The sequence below is a fragment of the Petromyzon marinus genome, chromosome 19 (genome assembly GCF_048934315.1).
Source record: "Petromyzon marinus isolate PM22_M1 ecotype Great Lakes invasive population chromosome 19, UKy_Petmar_22M1.pri1.0, whole genome shotgun sequence".
Lineage (NCBI taxonomy): Eukaryota > Metazoa > Chordata > Hyperoartia > Petromyzontiformes > Petromyzontidae > Petromyzon > Petromyzon marinus.
In genome coordinates, this window is record NC_133685.1 from 8,315,685 (window position 1) to 8,337,612 (window position 21,928).

At 50.0% G+C, this 21,928-nt stretch overlaps 1 long non-coding RNA gene across 1 annotated transcript in view; it reads left to right on the forward strand.

Moving 5' to 3' along the window:
* Positions 1-3,725: 3,725 nt before the first annotated feature.
* LOC142925153 (uncharacterized) overlaps positions 3,726-21,928 on the forward strand; it is a 37,623-nt gene continuing 19,420 nt past the window's right edge. The window contains exon 1 of the long non-coding RNA XR_012942237.1: positions 3,726-4,156. This is a non-coding gene — a long non-coding RNA (uncharacterized LOC142925153). The remainder of the gene's footprint in view (positions 4,157-21,928) is intronic.

Below are 21,928 nucleotides of genomic sequence, written 5' to 3' on the forward strand. Positions count from 1 at the left end.
CTACACACACACTACATTAGATACCACACACACACACAGTAGGTACATCACTACACACACTACATTAGACACTATACACACACTAGGCACATCACTACACACACTACATTATACACTATACACACACTACACTAAACACTACACACACTACATTAGACACTACACACACACTAGGCACATCACTACACACACTACATTATACACTATACACACACACACTAAACACTACACACACTACATTAGACACCACACACACACAGTAGGTACATCACTACACACACTACATTATACACTACACACACACACTATGTACATCACTACACACACTACACTAGACACTACACACACACACTATGTACATCACTACACACACTACACTAGACATTACACACACACACTATGTACATCACTACACACACTACATTATACACTACACACACACTAGGTACATCACTACACACACTACATTACACACTACACACACACTATGTACATCACTACACACACACTACACTAGACACTACACACACACTAGGTACATCACTACACACACTACACTAGACACTACACACACAAGGTACATCACTACACACACTACACTAGACACTATACACACACACTAGGTACATCACTACACACACTACACTAGACACTACACACACACTATGTACATCACCACACACACTACATTAGACACGACACACACACACTAGGCACATCACTCACACTACACACACTACACACACTACACATGCTACACACACACTACACACACTACACAATGCACTCACTATACAAGCACTACACACATTACACTCAACTATACACACGCTAAGCACATACTACACACTACACAGACTACCCCACTACACTACACACTCACTACACACACAACACACCAGCACCACACACACTACACACATAACACACCAGCACCACACACACTACACACATAACACAGCAGCACCACACACACACACTACACACACTCACTACACACACTACACACTTACCAATATAGTCACTAGCCTGCTTACCAATATACTCACTAGCCTGCTTACCAATATACTCACTAGCCTCTTTACCATTAAACTCACTAGCCTCTTTACCAATATACTCACTAGCATGCTCACCAATATACTCACTAGCCTCCTTACCAATATACTCACTAGCATGCTTACAATATACTCACTAGCCTCCTTACAATATACTCACTAGCCTCCTTACAATATACTCACTAGCCTCCTTAGAATATACTCACTAGCCTCCTTAGAATATACTCACGAGCCTCCTTACCAATATACTCACTAGCCTACTTACAATATGCTCACTAGCCTCCTTACCAATATATTCACTAGCATGCTTACCAATATACTCATTAGTTTTCTCACTTCCTAGCCTCCTAATTAGCCTTCTCACTAACCTCACTTGCCTCCTCATTAGCAGACTCCCCCGTATCCTTACTAACTAGCCTCCTGGCTAGCCTCCTCACTAGCTTGCTAACATATGAACATACATATTTGCTAACCCACTCACTAATTTGCGCACTCACATACTGGCCTACTCATTAGCTTATTTACTAACCTCACTAAGCCTACTCACTAACCTGATGACTACCGCACTAACCTACTCGCTAACTTACTAACCACGCGCTACAGCAGACACCGCGGTGTGCGTAGGTGTGAGTGTATAGGTGTGCGTGAGTGTGACGGTGTGAGTGTGTAGGTGTGAGTGTGTAGGTGTGAGTGTATCGGTGTGAGTGTGTCGGTGTGAGTGTGTAGGTGTGAGTGTATCGGTGTGAGTGTATCGGTGCATGTGAGTGTGTTGGTGTGAGTGTGTTGGTCTGAGTGTGTCGGTGCGTGTGAGTGTATTGGTGTGAGTGTGTCGGTGCATGTGAGTGTTGGTGCGTGTGAGTGTGTCGGTGTGAGTGTGTCGGTGTATGTCGGTGGGAGTGTGTCACTGTGAGTGTGCCGGTGTGAGTGTGTCGGTGTGAGTGTGTCGGCGTGTGTCGGTGTGAGTGTGTTGATGGGTGTGAGTGTGTCAGTGCGTGTGTTGGTGTGAGTGTGTCGGTGATGGGGCAGTTGTGGAGAGAGTGGAGAGTTTCCCATACCTGGGCAGTGCGCTTATGATCGGCTCCAGTTTAACAGCAAAGGTCTCACTCCGAATCAGTCGAGCGGCAATATCTTTTCATCGGTTGCATAACGCTGTGTGGAAGCTACCTGGTCTGTCGCTCCGCACTAAGCTTCAGGTCTTCTCGGCCACGGTCATTCCCTCCCTTCTCTACGCTTGCGAAACGTGGACCCCCCTAATGGAACATCTTCGCCAGTTAGAAACATTTAGGCTAGCCTGCCTACGATCCATCCTGGGTTTAACCAGGCTGGATTGTGTAAGGAGCTCACAAATCTTTGAAAGATCTGGGCAAGGTCTCATCGGTGAGCTCCTCCGGCGGGGAAGGCTGCGATGGCTGGGTCATGTAGCCCGCATGTCCAGCCACCGCATGCCGAAACAGCTTTTGTTCGGCTGGATCGAGGGGACTAAACGGGCGCGGCACGGGCTAGAGAAGAGATGGAGTGATGTGGTACAGGAGGATGTGGAGCTGAGTGGACTTGCCGATGACTGGTACCAGCGGTGTCAAGATCGGCCTCTGTGGAGGAGGCTCGTGAAGGACGCTTCTGGGCAGTTGGAAGCAGTCGCCCTCCAACAATAACGGAGGGCGGAGGAGCGACGCTCACAACAACGAGCGGAGTGCCGGGTGGCTAAAGCATATCAGGTTGGCACAGTAGGGGGCACAGGTGGTGCATCAGCCAGTCATCTCAGTCAGTCGACCCGTGGCACCTGGGTCTGCCCCATGACCTGCCAGCGGGCGTTCGACACTTCACGTGGCCTCAAGGTGCACATAGCCTGGCACAAGCGTCGTGGTGACGTCACCGCCACTTAGTGGCGAATGGCGGTTGTTGTTGTGTGTCAGTGCGTGTGTGTCGGTGTGAGTGTGTCGGAGTGAATGTGTCAGTGCGCGTGAGTGTGTTGGTGTAAGTGTGTCGGTGCATGTGAGTGTGTTTCATGGATTTTCTGTTTGCACAGTCACACATAGTCACTTTAAGATGTTTTTCTTGTTCGTGTTTTTGTTTTTTTGTTTGTTGTGGTTGCACCCGATTCAAGAGCCGAATGGCTCACAGGGTATACCAAAATAAATAAACTGAAACTGTGTGTCAGTGTGAGTGTGTCGGTGTGAGTGTGTGTGTGTCGGTGTGAGTGTGTGTGTGTCGGTGCGTTTGAGTGTTCATGGGCTGAACAAAAAAATGGAACAGTCCCCTCCCCTCCCTCCCCAACGAACCCCTCCCCCACACACAGCCCGACGTCATTGCCCCCGGAGCCCCCCTCCACACAGAGCTCCGCATGCCCCACGCTGCCCTCCCGAGACCCCGACGGGCCCCCTCTCTCGACAAATCCATAACCCACACCCCTCCCCCACAGTGAGAATGAGACCTCATGCACACCCCCCCCAGCCATTCAAACATCTCCCTTCCCCCACGAAACGCTCGCTCACCCCCCTCCTCCTCCTCCTCCATCCCTCAACCATCCTCTACCCTTCCCCCACCCCCCACGCAACCCTCCCCTGACCCTCCTCCATCAACCCTCCCCCACCCTCCTCCATCCCTCCAACCCCCTCCAACCCCCTCCACCCTCCTCCATCCTCCCGATGAACCCCCCCCCCCACACTGCCTTGCATCCCACGCGAGCACGCGGCGTGGATTGGACGAAGATCGTCACGGGGGGAACGAGGCGCGTGTGGATGGAGAGAGCGAGGGTGGAGAGAGAGGGGACACGTGGTGGGAGTGAGAGGAATGAGAGAGAGAGGGGACACGTGGTGGGAGTGAGAGGAATGAGAGAGAGAGGGGACACGTGGTGGGAGTGAGAGGAATGAGAGAGAGAGGGGACACGTGGTGGGAGTGAGAGGATTGAGAGAGAGGGGACAGGGTAAGTGGAAGTAGAGCGTGCGGGAAGATAGAACGTGACACCATCGGCATCGTCACCATCGCAGTCATCATCACGATCATCATCATCATCACGATCATCATCATCATCGTGGGCAGCGATCATGTCTTGCGACTGCATCGCCGCGTGCCTCTCCGTGTGAGGATGAACCCGGTACGCGGTGAGTACGCGGCGCTTGTTCTGCCCCTGTTGCGTTGGACTTGTGCGGTGGATGTGTAACCTCACTCACCACCACTCACCAGCAGCACCACTCACCAGCAGCACCACCACCACTCACCACCACTCACCAGCAGCACCACCACCACTCACCAGCAGCAGCACCACCACCACTCACCACCAGCACCACCACTCACCACCACTCACCAGCAGCACCACTCACCACCACTCACCAGCAGCACCACCACCAGCACCACCACTCACCAGCAGCAGCACCACCACTCACCACCAGCACCACCACTCACCACCACTCACCATCAGCAGCAGCACCACCACCACTCGCCACCACTCACTAGCACCAGCACCACCACTCACCACCACCATCGGCAGCACCAGCACCACCACTCACCAGCAGCAGCACCACTCACCACCACTCACCAGCAGCACCAGCACCACCACTCACCACCACTCACCAGCAGCAGCACCACCACTCACCACCACCACCAGCAGCACCAGCACCACCACTCACCACCAGCAGCAGCAGCACCACCACCAGCACCACCACTCACCACCACCACCATCAGCAGCACCATCGTTGTTGCTGTGACCGTTCGTCTCGTTGTGCGAGTAACAAAAACAACAACAACAACACGTGCACGATGGGTCGCTGCCGCGTGTGCTGTTGTGCGTGCACACGTGCGCACACGTGTACACGCGCGTACACGCGCGTACACGCGCACACACGTGTACACGTGGGTACACGTGGGTACACGTGCGAACGCGTACATTCCGTTTACTCGACCACGTGCACACGTACAATTACATGTTTATGTGCCGATGTGTGCACGCTACAAACCGTGCACACATGATATGCATGTGTACACGACAAATACACGCTTGCGAGTACGTGTATTTGTATACATGTACCTTGTTATGCAAAGTACATGAATACGTGCTCAGCGCTTACATGTATGTATACGTGTATCGTTACGTGTGTGCACGTGTGTGAATATTTGTGTGTGTACCTGTGAGTATGTGTGTACCTGTGTGTGTGTACCCGTGTGTGTGTGTACCCGTGTGTGTCTGTGCACGCTACATCCTCTGTGACGCTATGCGCGGTCGTGACGGATGACGAGTGTGTGAGTGACATGCCATGCCTCTCGCTGCACGTTCATCAGCACCGTTCATCATCACCACGGAGAGGGGCCCATTGGATTAGAGGTGGTTGTTGTTTTTTGTTTGTTGCTGTGTGTGGTGGTGGTGGTGGGGTGTTGTTTTGGCCACAACTACAAAAGGCGATTGCTAGCTGAGCGACGGATTATGCTTGAATTGTGTGTGGCTGGGGGTGGTGATGCATGTGAGTGTGATGTGTGTATCTGTGTGTGTGTGTGTTGGGGAGGAGCGGTGGTGTAGCGGTTAGCGCTTCGCTGCGCTATGAACCCGGCGACCCGGGTTCGATTCCCACTCACGGTCAACACCGGTCACGATTATCTGAACCGGTCCTGGATCTCACCGTAGGTCGACTCGGCCTCAAATGAGTACCTGGTGCGGTGTGTAAACATCGCCACGGGGGAAACAAAGGCGGCCGAGCGTGGTGCTGGCCACCCGCTTCCTCGTGTGCGTGCCGGCCTTTGTAGGTGCTCGCTAACAGCACTTGCCCCTACAGTCTGTTAAGGCTACACGGGGCATCTTCGTCTTCTTTGCGTGTTCGTTAACCTTTGACCCCTGGGTTTAGCCCGTGGCCTCTTGTCAGCAGTGAGCCTTCGGCACTTCGCACGGTTGCCCCGAAGTGCACCTAGCCTGGCACGAACGCTCTGTTGACATCACCGTCAGTGGCGAACCGCGCCTGTTGTGTGCGCGTGTGTGTGAGTGGTGCGTTCGCGTGTGTCTGTGTGTGATGTGCGTGGGTTAGATGTGTTTGTGTGTGAGTGGTGGTAGTGGTGGCAGTGTGCAGCTGGGAGGGTGTGGGTGGTAGTGGTGTGTAGCTGGGAGTGTGTGTGTAGCTGGGAGGGTGTGTGTGGTAGTGGTGTGTAGCTTGGAGGGTGTGTAGGTGGTAGTAGTGTGTAGCTGGGAGTGTGTGTGTGGTAGTGGTGTGTAGCTGGGAGGGTGTGTAGCTGGGAGTGTGTGTGTGGTAGTGGTGTGTAGCTGGGAGGGTGTGTAGGTGGTAGTAGTGTGTCGCTGGGAGGGTGTGTGTGTGGTAGTAGTGTGTGTGTGGTAGTAGTGTGTAGTTGGGAGGGTGTGTGTGTGGTAGTAGTGTGTGTGTGGTAGTAGTGTGTGTGTGTGGTAGTGGTGTGTGTGTGGTAGTAGTGTGTGTGTGGTAGTAGTGTGTGTGTGGTAGTAGTGTGTGTGTGTGGTAGTAGTGTATAGCAGGGAGGGTGTGTGTGTGGTAGTAGTGTGTGTGTGGTAGTAGTGTGTAGCTTGGAGGGTGTGTGTGTGGTAGTAGTGTGTGTGTGGTAGTAGTGTGTAGCTTGGAGGGTGTGTGTGTGGTAGTAGTGTGTGTGTGGTAGTAGTGTATAGCAGGGAGGGTGTGTGTGTGGTAGTGGTGTGTGTGTGGTAGTAGTGTGTGTGGTAGTAGTGTGTAGCAGGGAGGGTGTGTGTGTGGTAGTAGTGTGTGTGTGTGGTAGTAGTGTATAGCAGGGAGGGTGTGTGTGTGGTAGTGGTGTGTGTGTGGTAGTAGTGTGTGTGTGGTAGTAGTGTGTGTGTGGTAGTAGTGTGTGTGTGGGAGTAGTGTGTGTGTGGTAGTAGTGTGTGTGTGGAAGGAGTGTGTGTGTGGTAGTAGTGTGTGTGTGCTAGTGTTTGTGTGGTAGTAGTGTGTAGCAGGGAGGGTGTGTGTGTGGTAGTAGTGTGTGTGTGGTAGTAGCGTGTAGCAGGGAGGGTGTGTGTGGTAGTAGTGTGTGTGTGTGTGGTAGTAGTGTGTGTGTGTGGTAGTAGTGTGTAGCAGGGAGGGTGTGTGTGTGGGAGTAGTGTGTGTGTGGTGGTAGGGTGGGTGTGTGGTAGTAGTGTGTGTGGTAGTAGTGTGTAGCAGGGAGGGTGTGTAGGTGGTAGTGGTGTGTAGCAGGGAGGGTGTGTGTGTGGTAGTAGTGTGTAGTTGGGAGGGTGTGTGTGGTAGTAGTGTGTAGCAGGGAGGGTGTGTGTGTGGTAGTAGTGTGTGTGTGGTAGTAGTGTGTGTGTGGTAGTAGTGTGTGTGTGGGAGTAGTGTGTGTGTGGTAGTAGTGTGTGTGTGGAAGGAGTGTGTGTGTGGTAGTAGTGTGTGTGTGCTAGTGTTTGTGTGGTAGTAGTGTGTAGCAGGGAGGGTGTGTGTGTGGTAGTAGTGTGTGTGTGGTAGTAGCGTGTAGCAGGGAGGGTGTGTGTGGTAGTAGTGTGTGTGTGTGTGGTAGTAGTGTGTGTGTGTGGTAGTAGTGTGTAGCAGGGAGGGTGTGTGTGTGGGAGTAGTGTGTGTGTGGTGGTAGGGTGGGTGTGTGGTAGTAGTGTGTGTGGTAGTAGTGTGTAGCAGGGAGGGTGTGTAGGTGGTAGTGGTGTGTAGCAGGGAGGGTGTGTGTGTGGTAGTAGTGTGTAGTTGGGAGGGTGTGTGTGGTAGTAGTGTGTAGCAGGGAGGGTGTGTGTGTGGTAGTAGTGTGTGTGTGGTAGTAGTGTGTGTGTGGGAGTAGTGTGTGTGTGGTAGTAGTGTGTGTGTGGTAGTGTGTAGCAGGGAGGGTGTGTGTGTGGTAGTAGTGTGTAGTTGGGAGGGTGGGTAGCGGTCGTGGTGACAATGGCCGGTTGTTGGCACTTTCTCCCGCGCCGGTTGGGCCTCGGGACGGTGTGAGGTTTTTTTGTGGGAGCGGTGGTGGGTGGGAGCGGTGGTGGGTGGGTGGGAGCGGGGGTGGTGGGTGGGAGCGGGGGTGGTGGGTGGGTGGGAGCGGTGGTGGGTGGGTGCGTGCGTTGGTGGGTGGGTGCGTGCGTTGGTGGGTGGGTGCGGTGGTGGGTGGGTGGGAGCGGTGGTGGGTGGGTGGGAGCGGTGGTGGGTGGTTGGGAGCGGTGGTGGGTGGGTGGGAGCGGGGGTGGTGGGTGGGTGCGTGCGGTGGTGAGTGGGTGCGAGCGGTGGTGGGTGGGTGGGTGGGAGCGAGTGAGTGATGGGTGGGTGGGTGCGTGCGGTGGTGGGTGGGAGCGAGTGAGTGATGGAGGCCGGCGCGAGGTGAGTCGAGGTCCTCTGAGTCGAAGCCGGGAACATTCCTGAGCGCTGCGAACGCAAGGCTCGAGCCCTACCGTATGTCCTCGAGCCGCGGCGCACCGAGCCGTGAGAAACTAACGCACCGCACCCCGCCCGCGCTACCGTATATATGCCTATAGCAGCGCGCCCTGTTGGGGTTTTTTTTAATAATAAAAAAGACCAGAAAATCTCATGGCGTTTTGTTGCGCCCTGAACCCCGACCGACCGAGTTGGATTCCCCGGCCAGGCTCGCGACTAACATCGGTGTGCGAGCAACGTCTGAAAGCGGCCTTACCACCGCCCCCCTTGAACCAGCGTGGTGAAGTATGGTCCAGGTGTGCTTGCACTTTTGTCTTCTTAGCCGTTCCTTGCGAAGCAATTTTCCGATCTTGGAAAAACGCCTATACGTTGCGTAAAGCGTGTCACGCTCATTTGAATCTTTCCACCACTGGTTTAAGGTGCTCGACGCAAAGGCGTCATCATTAACCATGGACAATCCACTGCTGGATGGAGCCCCCCCCCCCCACGTCGCCGCCCCCCCCCCCCCATCTCTCGCGATCCCTGTGATGTCGAGATGTTCATTTCGTCTTCACGTCGTTGTGTTTAGGTCAATCTGTTTTCATTTTCCTTTGGGGGAAGCCGTTCATAGTCTTGCGTAATCGTCGATGACAATATACGATCAGGAGCGAACACGTTCTGCGTGTTTCTGTGGGTCTCTATGTATCTCTGTGGGTCTTTATGTATCTCTGTAGGTCTCTATGTATCTTTGTGGGTCTCTATGTATCTCTGTGGGTCTCTATGTATCTATTTGGGTCTCTGTATCTCTTTGGTCTCTATGTATCTCTTTGGGCCTCTACGTATCTCTGTGGGTCTCTATGTATCTCTGTGGGTCTCTATGTATCTCTGTGGGTCTCTATGTATCTCTTTGGGTCTCTATGTATCTCTATGGGTCTCTATGTATCTCTGTGGTTCTCTATGTATCTCTGTGGGTCTCTGTATCTCTGTGGGTCTCTATGTATCTCTGTGGTTCTCTATGTATCTCTGTGGGTCTCTATGTATCTCTATGGGTCTATATGTATCTCTGTGGGTCTCTATGTATCTCTTTGGGTATCTACGTATCTCTGTGGGTCTCTATGTATCTCTTTGGGCTCTATGTATCTCTTTGGGCTCTATGTATCTCTTTGGGTCTCTACGTATCTCCCGTGAATCTTTATGTATCTATGTCTCTCTCTGTGTCCCTATCTCTATGCGTCTCTATGTATCTCTGTGGGTATCTATGTATATCTATGGGTCTTTATGTGACTATGGGTCTCTATGTATCTCTATGAATATCTATGTATCTCTGTGGGTATCTATATGTCTGCGAGTGTCTGCATCTCCGGCATTATCTGAGTTTATCTATGGGTGTCTATGGAACACTGTGGGTCTATATATCTCTATGGGTCTCTAATTTTCTCTACGAGTCTTTATTCATCTCTATGAGTCCCTATGTATCTCCGTGGGTCTCAATGGTAAACCCAGTTGCGTTTCTGTCCACGGATAGAATTCCTCGCAGTGTTAAGGAGGAAGGGGGGGGAGCTGTGAGCAATCGTCGATGCCGGGACAACTTTCCACCGAACGAAAGTCAAAATTTCTCGCTGACACGCGAGCAATGGTCGTTCTACCGACGTTCCAGACGGACGACAAACCAGGCGATGTCGGTACACATCGCGAACACAGTCAAGTGTCGCAGAGCCTCCGTCGATGGCTAGGGCAGTGTTGATTGAAAACGCATTTCGTTAAACAAAAAATAGTTTTAAAAAAATGTGTTTATTTTCTTGTCCCAACCCCCACACCGCACCGCCGATTAGCACGGTTTGCTGCGTACGGTGAGAAAAACAAAAGTTCAACGTACGTCGGACAATGCAATCCCAACGTGTGCGTTCGAGCATCTCAGGCAAGCGGCGATTTGATGGCTCGGGAGCTTGGCCGCTTTCACCGACAGCGACCAAAGGCGCGGAGGTCGTCGCGGTGTCGCGGCTGAACACGCGCACGCGACGCTCACGATCGGTGCACCGAGTGCTCCCACTCGTCACGATGTTGTATTTATACTGGGGGGGGGAGGGAGTGGGAGGGGGGGAAATCCGATGAGCCGTGAAGCTCTTTTTGCACAGGCGTCCAGTCGTGTTGTTCACAGGGGTGCCGCAGTGCGCACAGTGCGGTCTGTGTGACATGCACAGACGACTGATTGACAACAGCTTAACTATGCACGACACACACACACACACGTGTATCTATACAGGGTGCCCCCTGAGTCTGTAACCATAGGGAAAACACACAGCTCTGTGTCATTGGCTCGCGGTCTGGATGCAGTCTGTTTTAATTCAACAGCGACCTCCCTCTGACGCCGATTTCCTCCGCGTAGAAATTAATTATGTTGCCAGACTTGTGGGCCACCCTGTAGTATATACGGTGGCACGCGCAGACCATCAATATATATCTCTAACGATGTAACGCGTCCTGGGGGATCCACACCGTAGGGAGATGGAGTGACGAATTATATCGTCGGCGCCGGTAATAGGTGCTGGATGGGGAAAGTCGGCGTGCCGTGAGCGGGATAGGTGCTCGCTAATTACCGCACAGTAAGGCGAGCAGGGTTCAGGGGCTGTGTGGTGTGCTGTGTGTGTGTGGGGTTGGGGGGTAAGCGGCCGAACGTGTGGGTACAACGCACGTGGAGGCAGAGATCTGAGTGAGCGAGAGATGGACGCTGCTGATGGTCGATCGAGCTGCTCTTTAACAAAAAGAACTAAGACCCCCCCCCTCACCCATCCCCGTTATAGCCTTAACAGACTGTAGGGGCAAGTGCTGTTAGCGATGGGTGGCCAGCACCACACCCGGCCGCCTTTGTCTCCCCAGTGGCGATGTTTACACATCGCACCACCAGGTACTCAGTTGAGGCCGAGTCGACCTAGGGGAGGAGGCTCAGGACCGGGTTCAGAAAATCGTTCAACGATGTGGGTGGCCGTGAGCGGGAATCGAACTGGGGTGCCAGGTCGGGTTCGTAGCGCTAACCGCTACGACACCGCTCCCAACAACACTAAGGCACAGACACGCAGACACGTGCAGGGCGATCCATTAACAGAGACCCCGCTGTACAATCGCGATACACTGCAAGTGTATTATTGTATCAGTACGGATAACATTATGCGTTATATCAAAGCATCGACACGTCCCCCCACCGATGTAAACGTACACACGTGTTAACAAGTTTAAATACACACGTGTTAACAAGTATATATAAACACACACGTGTTAACAAGTATATATACACACACGTGTTAACAAGTGTGTATATACACACGTGTTAACAAGTATAAATACACACGTGTTAACAAGTATAAATACACACACGTGTTAACAAGTATATATACATACACACACGTGTTAACAAGTATATATATACACACACACGTGTTAACAAGTATATATATACACACACGTGTTAACAAGTATATATACACACACGTGTTAACAAGTATATATACACACACGTGTTAACAAGTATATATATATACACACACGTGTTAACAAGTGTATATATACACACACGTGTTAACAAGTATATATACACACGTGTTAACAAGTATATATACACACACGTGTTAACAGGTATATACACACACGTGTTAACAAGTGTATATATACACACACGTGTTAACAAGTATATATATACATACACACACGTGTTAACAAGTGTATATACACACGTGTTAACAAGTGTATATATATACACACACACACACGTGTTAACAAGTATATATACACACACACACGTGTTAACAAGTATATATATACACACACGTGTTAACAAGTACATACACACGTGTTAACAAGTATATACACACACGTGTTAACAAGTATATATACACGTGTTAACAAGTATATATACACACACGCGTTAACAAGTACATACACACGTGTTAACAAGTGTATATATATACACACACGTGTTAACAAGTATATATATACACACACACACGTGTTAACAAGTATATATACACACACACACGTGTTAACAAGTATATACACACACACGTGTTAACAAGTATATATACACACACACGTGTTAACAAGTGTATATTCACACACATGTGTTAACAAGTATATACACACGTGTTAACAAGTATATATACACACACACACACGTGTTAACAAGTATATACACACACACACGTGTTAACAAGTATATATACACACACACGTGTTAACAAGTATATATATACACACAAGTGTTAACAAGTGTATATACACACACACGTGTTAACAAGTATATATACACACACACACACACGTGTTAACAAGTATATATACACACACATACACACGTGTTAACAAGTATATATACATACACACACGTGTTAACACGTATATATACACACGTGTTAACAAGTATATATACACACACGTGTTAACAAGTATATATACACACACAAGTGTTAACAAGTGAATATACACACACACGTGTTAACAAGTATATACACACGTGTTAACAAGTATATACACGTGTTAACAAGTATATATATACACACACACGTGTTAACAAGTATATACACACGTGTTAACAAGTATATACACACACACGTGTTAACAAGTATATATATACACACACGTGTTAACAAGTATACATACACACACGTGTTAACAAGTATATACACACGTGTTAACAAGTATATACACACGTGTTAACAAGTATATACACACACGTGTTAACAAGTATATACACACACGTGTTAACAAGTATATATACACACACATGTTAACAAGTATATATACACACACGTGTTAACAAGTATACACACACGTGTTAACAAGTAAGTATACACACACGTGTTAACAAGTATATATACACACACGTGTTAACAAGTATATACACACACGTGTTAACAAGTATATACACACACACACACACGTGTTAACAAGTATATATACACACACGTGTTAACAAGTATATATACACACACGTGTTAACAAGTATATATATACACACACACGTGTTAACAAGTATATATACACATGTAAGTACCTGTTTGGGGGGGGGGGGGGCACGTGTAAGTCGTTAGTAGATCAAGGTGGTCAGGCAAACCTGCGGCTTCTGGAGCCGCATGCAGCCTAACTTTCAAAGGGACTGTTTCGTCACCTTATTGATTCATGCGTTCCGATGACGTACGTACACTTAAGTAATCGGAATGGAACCGGAAGAAAAAAAACGAAATACCTTTATCGGTAGCGAAGCTCTTGAAATGTTGAGGTTTTAAAAAAAAATGTTTTACAGGATTCAAACAGGAAATGTCTCCCGTTGTTATTCTGATTGCGGATTCCCGCGTGTTAGACGAATTACGATGACCATGGCAAATGGCGTAAATCCACTGCTAGATGAAGGTTCCTCTGCCCACGCCGTGTCTGTTCTCGGGGCTGTTTGATCATACTTCAGCACGCTGGCACAGCGAAGGCTTCTGCTGACGAAGGGGGGGGGGAGGATGACCCGGGATTGCCGTCAATCGTATCACTCGGCACTGGCGTTCCAGCCGTGGTCGAGACTCGAACTCGGGGACGTACGGGTACACGTACAGAGCGCAGCACTGCCCGAAGCAGAGCCCCACCGCTCTCCAACAACCACGTTAGACGTGCAATAGCGGGTTAAATAAATACATCTAAGGTACATCTAGACGTTTCGACCATCTGGCCTTCCTAAGTAAATCATCTTCGCAGATATACCCCCCCCCCCACCCCCACCAGGAACACACGTACACACGGCGATCCATTTACAGACACCCCACCGACTACCAATGCCGCTCCGCGTGTTTCACGGTCACCTCGGAGCCGCGTTCAATGCTTTGTAGGCAACATCACGGTTGCCTTACCGGCAAAGCGAATAGAGAGATGCTGTATATACTTATATATATTATTGTTTAACACGTGCGTACGTTATTATGATCGCTACGCGGTGGGGGGTGGGCACACACGTGTAGAGAGGTTTTGAAGTAACGCGTAGTTTTACCTACGCTGGTACAACAATAATAATAATAATGCACTCGTAGTGTCTCGCGAGTGTTCAGTGTGTGGTGGTGGGGGGGTATCTCTAAACATCGATTGCCCTGCGTGTTTATTAACCGCCCGTTGATGCTGCGGGGAGCGCTGCGCTACGAACCAACATCCAAGTGACGATTATTTGAACGGGTCCTGGGCCTCCCTTAGGTCGACTCGGCCTCAAATGAGTACCTGGTTCGGTGCGTAAAACATCGCAAACTGGGGGGAGACAAAGGCGGCCCGGGCGTTGTGCTGGCCACCCACCCACGTCGTGTGCCGTTCCTGCCTTCTTCACAGGTGCTGCTCGCTAAGGACACTTAACTGTCTGTTAATGGCTACGTGGGAGATTCTTGTCTTCATTACTGCCCCCTTGTATTGTTGCGGCTAATTTATCCGCCCTGAGGATGTTGTGCCCAGGATTCGCGTCCATCGCAGGCACACGTGTGCGCGATTTCAATCGCTAGTCCGGAACGGTCCAGAAACCACCGGGTAATGAGATCGGCGCACTGCGCATCCATTTCGCCATCCTTCGCCAAACAAATCTTATCTCCACATATATATGTAAAAAGGCAAAGTTGTGAATATGTGTGTCTGTTCAAAATGTTTAGCGTACTTCCCGACATGCAACAAACTTGAAATTTGCCATGTGGGTACTTTCCAGACTGTACACCATGCAAAAATTATAAAAATATACTTTTGTTTTTTTAGGGGGGGGTGCTCAATAATGCATATATTTTTTGCACGGCAAGTGAGCTGTGACGTCAAATCTGTCACGTGACCCTCGCATGTGGAAGCGTAACGCATTGTAGTGTAGCGGTTAGCGCTACGCCGCGCTACCAACCCGGCGACCCGAGTTCGATTCCCGCACACGGCCACCACCGGTGACGATAAATTTTCACCGGTCCGGGGCCTCCCCTAGGTCGACTCAGCCTCAAACGAGTAACTGCTGTGGTGTCAACATCGCCACTGGGGCGACAAAGGCGGCCGGGCGTGCTGCTGGCCACCCACCTCCTCGTCGGAATATAAAAAAGTGCACCGTACAATAATAAAAAGATTATTACGCACAGGCATGCCTGGTTTACTCCCGTGGTAAAAGCGCCTTACGCGCCGATTCACCTCATTGCACGCCAGCCTCGTTCCCGAAACATTGAGTGAGAAATGAATGCAGGCTCGAATCCCAAGCCCCTCCCCCCTTCTTGTTTTTTTACGTGCTTTTATTTAACTCACTCTGTTGTCGTTTAAGTCACGTCGGTAAAATGAAATAAATGAAAACAACTACTTGATGAAGCAATTGCGCTGTGACGGTTTCCACCTGAAGAAGGGAGCTTGTGTTGCCCCCGAAACGTCGTGATTTAATTTAGTTGCTTTATTTTATTTTTACCTACGTGACTTTACCGAAAAAAACAAAGCGTATGTATAATTGCAGTCACGGAAGCTTCAAATCTAGAATCTGTTGTCATTGTTGAATCCTCAAATCTTGTAACTCAATTTTAACCCACTTCCCAATGTGGTATCGACTGCAAACCTGGTATACTTATGTCATCCTGATGACAATACTATATTCTATCATTAAAAAAAAAATATTTATTTCTTAAAAAATATTTTTTTACATGTTATGTTTCGGCTTGGGTCTAATTGTCCACGCTGTAAATCAATACGGCCCCCCTTACGTTGTGGAGTTCTTCCATTACTAGTACATTTAATAAAAGCGTGTTTTTAAAAAAAGTTTTCTTAATTTTTCTTTTTGCAACGGACAGTTGCGTGCCAGTGGACTTACGCCTGGTCATGAACCCGCTCACGTGAATGCCAACCCCTTTCATTGACCATAGAAAGGTTCTCTAAGATTTCCCCCATAAGTTCGACATGACCACTCATCTTCGACTGCACGCTCTACAAGTGGTTGCAGACACAACTCGAGGGCTGTTTGACCGCTCCTTGATTTCTTTTCGTGTGGCTACTGCTAGGCTGGCGGTCGCTACAATTAATATTATTCACATGCCCATTTTGAATACTGTACTGGTCATCGGAAAAATATTGTTCAACAATAATTCTCATGAGGCCCCGTGGTGTTAAGTGTAGTCTCCACCTCTGATTAGCACGGTTGGCTACGTACGGTGCGAAAGAAGTTCCACATAACACATTTTTTCTCTCTATGTGCTTTGAAGGGACATTGCCCGAAACGTCGCTTATTTTAGATATGTTAGCCACACTTGGCGACTGTGAGTATTTTTTATGCACCACTGCTAACACTGCAGCAGCATCATCACCAAAGAATTCGTTGTTTTTAGTCGCCTCGCTTACACGAGGGATTATTGGCGTAAGGCACTACCACTAGAGTACACATTGTCTATGCTTAGCCATGATAATCCTATATTTTTTTGCATTATGCGTTCTTATAATCCCTTTTAGCAGGTTTATAAACATTAGTTACGGGTTCATGACGACACGATGATTTGATATGGTTGTTGTTTGCCCGCGAAAAGAATTGCTGTGAAACAGCGTTCCGGATTGTTCCAGCCGAAATGAACCAATTTCTCATCCCTCGGTGTGACATCATAATCAACACCATCATCATGGTGTTGATGGCGATGTTGATGGTGGTGATGATGATGATGACGATTACTACGATTTGCCATCCTACCGAGTTTCCCCCCCCCCCCCCCCCGAAATTAACGGATCATTGGGGCAGCGATTTAATCACATACACAAATTAATTATTTAGCAAGCCCACATATTTAATTGTATCCGTATTCGCTTGAATTACCGACTGGTACGTGTGTTGGTTATACGTACGTAATAGCGAGCGAACCAATGACTGACATTATCCCCTACCACCCCTCCTTGCGAATGTTGTCGAGGAATCTAAGAGAATGCTGGCAGTATTTGTATACTGTAGCTGTGTGTGTTGTGTCAAGAGATGCGACCTAGGCACATTACACTGCATCAAGGCTGCGTTGTTGGTTTAGACACGCGCGCGTGTGTATTTGTGTACGCGTTTGTGCGTACGCGTGTGTGTGATTGTTTACATGTTTGTGTGAATGTGTGTCTGTTGTTTGTATACGCGTGTGCGTGCGTGTGTTTTGTGTGTGCCTTGCACTAGTCCCAAAAGTCTGTTAAGGTTTGGGGGGTGGTGGGTGATCTTTGTATTTGTCTGTGATGTTTAAAATAAAAACGGCGATTCGCTTAGCGGGTAGTACAGTGGTTAGCGCGCTGCACTGGGAACCCGGCTACCCGAGTTCGATTATAGCTGACGATCAATAACAGCGACGAATATGTGAACCGGTTCCTGGGCCTCCCTAAGATCGACTCAGCCTCAAGTGACTACCTGGTGCGGTGCGCAAACATCTCCATAAGGGAGACAAAGGCGGCCGAGCGTGGCGCTGACCATGCAACCCCCCCCCCCCCCCACTTGTGTGTCGCGACGGACCTGTATGTATGTTGAACTTCTTTCGCACCGTACGTAGCCAACCGTGCTGCAGCACTTGGCCCAACAATATGTTAAGGCTATATACGGGGGGGGGGGGGGGGATCTATGTATTGTGGGCGCGCGTGTGCGTGTTTGTTTATGTGTGTGTATATATATTGTCTTTGTGTGTGCTTGTGTGTGTGTGTGCGTGTCGGTGGGGAGCGGCAGTGTAGCGGTTAGCGCTGTGCTGCGCTACGAACTTGGCGACTCGGTTTGGGTTCCCGCTCACGGCCAACACCCAGTGACGATCATCTGAACCGGTCCTGGGCCTCCCCTAGGTCGACTCAGCCTCCAATCAGTACTTGGTTCGGTGCTTAAAAACATTACCACTAGGGAGACGAAGGCGGCCGGGCGTGGTGCTGGCCACCCACCCCCTCGTGTGCCGTGCCGGCCTTCATAGGTGCTCGCTTACAACGCTTGCCCCAACAGTCCGTTAATGCTATACGGGCGATCTTTGTCGTTGTTTATTTACGTGCGTGGCTGGGTGTGTGTTTGTGTTGGTGTGCATGTATCCACGTGCAAGGATGGGTGGTGGTCGCGGGTTGCTGAGGAGAGCGAGTCTGCCTCAGTGGCCTGCGATCACAAATCTGTATTTAACTCCATCAAAAAAGTAACCTGCAGCGCCTCACCTATTACCATCATTAGGGGGAAAAACGGTGTTTCAATCTCCGACCCCCAGGAACAGGTTTGCAGATTTGCTGAGCTTTTCTGTGAGGTCCTGGGGGAGGGGAAATCCCTCAGCCAGGAAAACATCGTGGCACAAAGTGGGGATGACTCTGCTGAGGCTGCGGTGCCTCAAATATTGGAAGAAGTCACCCCCTGTGAGTGGCTGGCTGAGGTGCCATCTGTTGAGGAAGTACTGAAGGCTGTCCGGAGTCTGAGACCAGGAAAGGCAGCGGGCAGAGATGATCTCCCAAGCGAAATGCTGAGGGAGGGTGGCGTTTGTGCACAGACTGCCCTATATGACATCATAACAACAGTCTGGACCACTGGACGGGTTCCGCAGGATTGGAAAGATGCCCTGGTGGTCCCCCTCTTTAAGAAGGGGGACCGCACAGACTGTAACAACTACAGGGGCATCTCACTCCTCAGTGTGCCGGGAAAGGTCCTGGCAAGGATTATTCAACATCGCCTTGCCAGGCACGCTGAGGAGAGGCTTGCGGAGCCCAATGCGGTTTCAGGAAAGGGCGGTCCTGCACAGATGTCATATTTTCTGTCCGTCTGCTACAGCAGAGGTGTAGGGAATTCCAACAAGACCTACATCTCTGCTTTATTGACCTGGTCAAGGCCTATTATACCATCAGTAGGCCTGGGCTCTGGGTAGTTCTTCGTGCTTTTGGAGTACCTGACCCTCTGCTCACGATCATTAAGGACCTTCATGATGCTGAGCGGGCCCGGGTAAAACTACGTGGCCAGAAGTCAGAGCCATTCCCTGTACACTTCGGGGTGCGACAAGGATGTCTTCTGGCTCCCACATTATTTAACATATATTTTGACCACGTAGTTCGTGAAGCCTTCAATAGCTGTACCGGGGGAATCTCCATTTGGAACAGATATAATGGGAGGCTGATCGATGCCTGGGTGCGGTCAAGGATGGCTCCCTATTGCTCAACCAATGATGATTTGGTAATAGCTGCTCATTCAGAGGAGGAGTTGCAGACGCTGCTGCTGAGACTGGAGCGTGCCACTAAGAGATGGGGCCTTAGCATCAGCCCCACCAAAACTAAGCACCTGCCTGGGTATTTTGTACCATTGAACACTCCACCTCCACAACTCCCAATCGGTGATAGGGCAGTTGTGGAGAGAGTGGAGAGTTTCCCATACCTGGGCAGTGTGCTTATGACCGGCTCCAGTTTAACAGCAGAGGTCTCACTCCAAATCAGTCGAGCGGCAATATATTTTCATCGGTTGCGTAACGCTGTGTGGAAGCTACCTGGTCTGTCGCTCCGCACTAAGCTTCAGGTCTTCTTGGCCACCGTCATTCCCTCCCTTCTCTATGCTTGCGAAACGTGGACTCCCCTAATGGAACATCTTCGCTGGTTAGAAACATTTAGGCTCGCCTGCCTACGATCCATCCTGGGTTTAACCAGGCTGGATTGTGTGAGGAGCTCACAAATCCTTGAAAGATCTGGGCAAGGTCCCATTGGTGAGCTCCTCCGGCAGGCAAGGCTGCGTTGGCTGGGTCATGTAGCCCGTATGACCAGCCACCGCATGCCGAAACAGATTTTGTTTGGCCGGATCGGGGGGCTAAACGGGCACAGCACGGGCTAGAGAAGAGATGGAGTGATGTGGTACGGGAGGACGTGGAGCTGAGTGGACTTGCCGATGACTGGTACCAGCGGTGTCAAGATCGGCCTCCGTGGAGGAGGCTCGTGAAGGACGCTACTGGGCATTTGGAGGCAGTCGCCCTCCAACAACAACGGAGGGCAGAGGAGCGACGCTCACAACAACGAGCGGAGCACCGGATGGCTAAAGCACATCAGGTTGGCACAGTAGGGGGCACAGGTGGTGCATCAGCCAGTCATCTCAGTCGTCTCAGTCAGTCGACCCGTGGCACCTGGGTCTGCCCTGTGACCTCCTGCCAGCGGGCGTTCGACACTTCACGTGGCCTCAAGGTGCACATGGCCTGGCACAAGCGTCGTGGTGACGTCACCGCCACTTAGTGGCGAATGGCGGTTGTTGTTGTTGTGTGTCTATATACTGTGTGTAGCCTGTAGGTGTATATGTATGCGTGTGGGGAGCGGTGGTGCGGTGCTTGGCGCAATGCGCTACGAATCCGTCAGCTGCGGTTCAGATCCTGGCCGCCGTTATCTTGATATCGGGACCTGTTACAAACCTCTCTTGGAGGTCGACTTAAATGTAGGTTTTATTTTTATATTTGTTACACGGATGATGGTTCCGTTTAGCCAGTTGCCCGGCTATGTTACACGGGAGAAACTTGAGCACTGTAGCAGCAACGGCAACACTAAAACAAAATTAAAACGTCACTACATACCTGTCAACCCCTTATCAGTGCCCTACCTTGTTACATACCAATTCAGACCTTATTGGTCACCCCGTGACACTTATAAATCTCAACGTTCATCCTACAAAGTCCCATCACAAGGGATAAACACAGACTATTTTAGTTGTTGCCCGTATTGAAACGGCTGTACACGCCGTATGGACCTGAAAACTCAATTTCCCTGTACAAGAATGCGGGGGTAAACCGTGTTGCTTGACAGTTACGTTAGGATTGCAGAGGAGTACAACTAACACGTGGGGGGGTGTTTAGCGGTCGTAAATGAAACACACGCGAACAAACTTTAAATACCCCCCCCACCCGCGCCCATACTCAGTGGTTGTATTCATTAGGCCCAAACTCAGCACTGGAGCATCTGAGCTATAAGCTCAGATGACAAGAAAGAAGAATACAGCACGTGCATGGGATCCATTCCTAAACCTTAGAACACTCTTACATAATTTAAACTTTGACCAGTCTTAAATACCTGAACCTTAGACCAGTCTTAAATACCTGAACCTTAGAACACTCTTACATACGTGAACCTTAGACCAGTCTTAAATACTTGAACCTTAGACCAGTCTTAAATACCTCAACCTTAGAACACTCTTACATACCTGAACCTTAGACCAGTCTTCTGATTTGTCCTTATTAAAAGATGCTCTGCTCGCTAACTACACTTGCTAGGTATTGGTGGTGTAGCGGTTAGCGCTTTGCGCTACGAACTTGGCGACCCGGGTTCGATTCCCGCTCACGGCCAACACCAGTGCCGATTATCTGAACCGGTCCCGGGGCTCCTCTAGGTCGACTCAGCCTCAAATTAGTACCTGGTGCGGTGTGTAGTAAACATCGCCACTGGTGGGGGAGACAAAGGCGGCCGGGCGTAGTGCTGGCCACCCACCCTCCCGTGTGCCGTACCGTCCTTCATAGTCGCTTGCTAACAGCACTTGCCCCCAACAGTCTGTTACAGGGTATAGCGGGTAGCTTTGTCAACTGTAACATTTGTGCAAAAAAGAGCTTCATAGCTCATCGGATTCCTCCAGGATAACTAAAGATT